This window comes from Heloderma suspectum, chromosome 1, assembly GCF_057233095.1.
Source record: "Heloderma suspectum isolate Gila_16-S chromosome 1, 16-S_ref, whole genome shotgun sequence".
In the NCBI taxonomy this organism is placed as follows: Eukaryota; Metazoa; Chordata; class Lepidosauria; order Squamata; family Helodermatidae; genus Heloderma; species Heloderma suspectum.
Genome location: NC_139458.1, coordinates 391,891,319 through 391,896,301, shown reverse-complemented (window position 1 = coordinate 391,896,301; position 4,983 = coordinate 391,891,319). Strand labels below are relative to the sequence as shown.

Genomic DNA, 4,983 nt, shown 5'->3' with positions numbered 1-4,983 from the left:
CCAACCCCCTGCTCAATGCAGGAAACCTGATTCCCAGGCTGTCTCCCATCCAAGTACTAACCAAGTACTGACCCTGCTTAGCTTCTGAGATCAGGCACATCCAGCCCTTTTAATTGCTTTATATATTAAAAGACTGTTATTAACATAGTAATATATTGATAGATACCTTTTTAATAAATTCAAACCAATTGGAAATCCATATGTTTTTTCCCCTTGAATGGGAGCTGATTGGAGGATTTTGTTGTTTTCATATCATGGAACTGATTCTATTTTCTGCTCGTCAGGGGAGCTGCTTCTCAGCATTCTCATACTGCAAACGTGAAGGACGAATAGTGAATTTTGGCCCCAAATTCAGGGTGTTTTGATGCCTGAGACACAGTATCCAAATGCCGCTCCACGTGCCCACTAATTAACTTAGGGATTTGTGCTTTTGCATGCTGCAGTTAATATCACTGGGGTTGCACAGAAGAACTTCCTGGTAAATTGTACCCCATGCATCACATCTGTCTGTTGCCCATGTAAAGCCTGATCCTCTGTAGGGTTGTTGTTCAGTCGTTCAGTCGTGTCCGACTCTTCGTGACCCCATGGACCATAGCACGCCAGGCCTTCCTGTCCTGAGCACTCTCCCGGAGTGTGCTCAGGTTCATATTCATTGCATTGGTGATGCTATCTAGCCATCTCATCCTCTGCCGTCCCCTTCTCCTTTTGCCTTCAATCTTTCCCAGCATCAGGGTCTTTTCCAGAGAGTTTTCTCTTCGCATTAGGTGGCCAAAATATTTGAGCTTCAGCTTCAGTATCTGTCCTTCCAATGAGCACTCAGGGTTGATTTCCTTTAGGATTGACTGATTTGACCTCCTTGCAGTCTAGGGGACTCGTAAGAGTCTTCTCCAGCACCACAGTTCGAAAGCATCAATTCTTCGGCGCTCAGCCTTCCTTATAGTCCAGCTCTCACAGCCATACATTACTACTGGGAAAACCATAGCTTTGATTAGACGGACCTTTGTTGGCAAGGTGATGTCTCTGCTTCTTACTATGCTGTCTAGGTTTGCCATAGCTTTCCTCCCAAGGAGCAAGCGTCTTTTAATTTCATGGCTACAGTCACCGTCTGTGGTGATCTTGGAGCCCAAGAAAGTAAAATCTGTCACTGCTTCCATTTCTTCCCCTTCTATATGCCAGGAAGTGATAGGGCCAGATGCCATGATCTTAGTTTTTTTAATGTTGAGTTTCAAACCAGCTTTTGCACTCTCCTCTTTCACCCTCAACAAGAGGCTCTTTAGATCCTCTTCACTTTCTGCCATTAGGGTGGTACCGTCTGCATATCGGAGGTTGTTGATAATTCTCCCAGCAATCTTAATTCCGACCTCTGATTCATCCAACCTGGCATTTCTCATGATGTACTCTACATATAAGTTAAATAAGCAGGGTGACAATATGCAGCCTTGTCGTACTCCTTTCCCAATTTTGAACCACTCGGTTGTTCCATGTCCGGTTCTTACTGTTGCTTCTTGACCCTCGTACAGGTTTCTCAGGAGACAGGTAAGGTGGTCTGGTACTCCCATCACTTTAAGAATTTGCCACAGTTTGTTGTGATCCACACAATCAAAGGCTTTAGCGTAGTCAATGAAGCAGAAATAGACGTTTTTCTGGAATTCTCTTGCTTTCTCTATGATCCAGCGGATGTTGGCGATTTGATCTCTAGTTCCTCTGCCTCTTCGAAACCCAGCTTGTACTTCCGGTAGTTCTCGGTTCGCACATAATGGTAAGTCTGCAGTCCTCTACCTGCTTACCTGGGAGTAAGCCCCATTGGATCCAACAGGGCTTACTTCTGAGTAGACAGGTATAGTATTGCACTGTAAGGCAGTGGGCATAGGATGCCTCCCTCAGCCTGGTGCCCTGAGAATTTTGGACTACAACTCCCAGTTTTCTTCACCATTGTCCATGCTGACTGGGGCTGACGGGAGTTGAAGTTCAAGCCATCTGGGCGGCACCAGGTTGGAGAAAGCTGGCCTTAGACAGGGCTAACTGTGCATCATGGCAGCCTTAACGAGAATACCTGAAATCTGCCAGGGCCTGATTATTTCAGCTTGGCCCATTATAGGACCGCATCTGATAGGAATCCATTGATTTCAAAGTTGTGAGCATGTGAAGTATGTTAATTGACATGGGGCTACATTTGAGCTTAGAGGTGTGTGTGATGAATTACAGGTGACTTGCCTGTTTTTGTTTTAATCGAAGTGTATGGTAAATAAAGTTGATGGGCCTAAACTCTGGAAACAGTTCCAGTACCACTAAGTGGTACATAGAAGGAAGAAGTGGTGTTGTAAACATCTGGTGCTGTAGAAGGAAGCAACGTCTGGCAGAATGCTTGCTTCTAGGCCAGGCTTCACCCAGCTGGTGCCCTCTAAATGTGTTGGACTTCTATTCCCCTCAGCCCCAGTCAGCATGGCCAATGGTGAGAAAAACAGAGTTGTAATCCAAAATGGTCAGGAATGCTACAAGTTGTAGTCTAAAACACCTAGTTGGGGAAGGCTGTTCTGGGTAATCCTTAAAAATACAGGTTCCTCTCGACATCTATTTCTTTACTCCTCTTTTCTTCTAAGACTGGAATCTTGCTGTGCAATGTGTAATATGTTTTTGCCCAGGTATAAATCTTTTTGTAAGGGCTGCGGTGGCTTAGTGGTTAAGACGCTGAACTGCAGACCGGAAGATCGGCAGGACAGCAGTTCGAGACCCGAGTGCTGCGTGATGGAGTGAGCTCCCGTCTTCAGTCCCAGCTTCTGCCAACCTAGCAGTTCGAAAGCAAGAAATTGCAAGTAGATAAATAGGTACCGCTTCAGCGGGAAAGGTAACAGCGTTCCGTGCACCTCGGTGTTCATGCCGGCCACATGACCACGGAAGCGTCTTTGGACAGCGCTGGCTTTTCGGCTTAGAAATGGAGATGAGCACCACACCCTAGAGTTGGACACGACTGGTTGGGGACACCTTTACACCTTTAAAACTTTTTGTAGACTAGAGAAACCTTGTCCAGAAGTACCCTGTATGCAGACTAGAAGTATGTGCACACAGAAATTAGAACAAATTTATTTCACTGACAACTATGAAGTGGCAAATAATCCAGTATGAGAGCCAGTGTGGTGTAGCAGTTAGAGTGTTGAACTGGGACTCAGGAGATCAGGGTTCTAGTCCCCTGTCAGCCATGAAGCTCACTGGGTGGCTAGTCACTGACTCTCAGCCTAGCTTACCTCACAGGTTTGTTGTGAGGATAAAATGGAGGAGGATAATCTAGGCCACCTTGGGTTCCTTGCAAGAGGGGAAAAGATGGGATATAAATGTAATAATAAATTAAAAGTTAAATAAAATCTAGGACAAATTTATCAGCCAGTGCTTCAGTTACTTCGGTGGGATTTGTCTTAAGGTTCTTTGAACTCTTATTAAAATGAAAAAGACTGCACAGCATGTGTAGGCCTTTTAGAGCAATCTTAATCCTAGGATGTGGTTCTGAAGGTACATAATACAATTACTTTACAAGCTAAGCAGGCTTAGAACTGGTTAAGTGTGTGGATGGGTACTACTTTAAAATTCCATGTATGCTACCTTTATATAAGAAAGGTGGGATATTAATATAGTTTTGCATATGTGGGGAACGGGTGTCTAATAGGAAATAACTCTGACTAAAATGTCTTTGAATGTAATTCTATCAGGTCAGTTCTCATGATGGACATGAGTGTGTGTGTTTGTGTGTGCGTACGATTAATGGGCAACACATGTACCACATATATACAGGAAATGCTTCTGTGTAAAAAGTCAAACCCTGTGTATTTACTGCAAATGTAATGTGTACAATTAAAATTATTCTGATTGCATAACTACTAAGCAACATGGTTTTAAAAATGTGTCTTATTTATTTTTCAAATACAAAACTCATGACGTAGGACCTCCAGATATTTTAGGCTTCAGCTCCCAGAAGCCCCTGCTAGCATGGTCAATGGTCAGGAATGCTGGGAATTGATGTCCAAAACAACTAGAGATCTACTTTCAGCCCAGCCCTGATCTAGATAAGGTAAGATGGCAAGGGACCTTGGAACAGGAGTAGGTCTGAACAGGTACTGGAGTGGGGGGCTTGGAGGAAGGAGAGCACCAGGGGAGTGGGAGGCAAGCAAGGGACCCTAATAGCTCCTTTGCCTGTTTTACCCATGGGCAGTATGGATATCTATAGATGCTATTGTGAGACTCTCAAGACGAGGGCAAAAGCTGGGCTGGATGGATCAGCAGGAGTAAGAGAGACCAAGAAAGACAGCTTCTGACTGTCTCCCGAATGGGGTTTGCCTCTGAGAACTCACAAAAAGGCAACCAGTGAGGGCGCTGAACTGCTAACCAGAGGACATTATAAACTAGTCAGTCTCCATTCCCCCCCCACACACACACATCTTTTCTAGGTACTTGGGACACGGCTTTCACAACATGAAGGAAATATATAATACAAGCGGGAGCTGCAAGAAAATGTTGCAGTGTAAACTCCTGAAAAGAACACTCCAAGTTTAGGGTTCCAGCCAGCCACGCCCAATTCCAGGACCTTATAGCAGCAGTGGGCAACTTGTGGCCCTCTTGGTTTTTTTCAACCTACAACTCCCATGATCCCTCACCATTGACTACACTGGCTAGGGCTGATGGGAGTTGCAGGCCAAGACATCTGGAGGACCACAAGTTGCCCACCTCTGGTAAGGCGCAAGGAGCTCAAGCAGGCCAGTTCTGTCTTCTCTCTTCCCCTCCCCGCTCCCATGTCTCAATTTTTCTTTTCCAACTGATACTCAGCGTTCCAGGGCTCCCGGAGGCAAATGAGCATGCTCAGCCATCATTTGGATGTTGGGGTTCTCCACCACTCTTTTTAGGGTATGTGTGTTGCTGTTTTGTACTTCTGCATATCTCTTGTTTTCAGTGGCTTAGTTTTGGCTCCAATCCTGTTGGCACTCAACCACCCAAGTT

At 45.2% G+C, this 4,983-nt stretch overlaps 1 long non-coding RNA gene across 1 annotated transcript; it reads left to right on the top strand.

Annotated features, from left to right (window-relative positions):
- Positions 1–243: 243 nt before the first annotated feature.
- LOC146360011 (uncharacterized) lies at positions 244–3,873 on the top strand. The gene is made up of 2 exons (XR_014786909.1): positions 244–1,919; positions 2,438–3,873. It is a non-coding gene; the product is annotated as an uncharacterized LOC146360011 (long non-coding RNA).
- Positions 3,874–4,983: the final 1,110 nt, after the last annotated feature.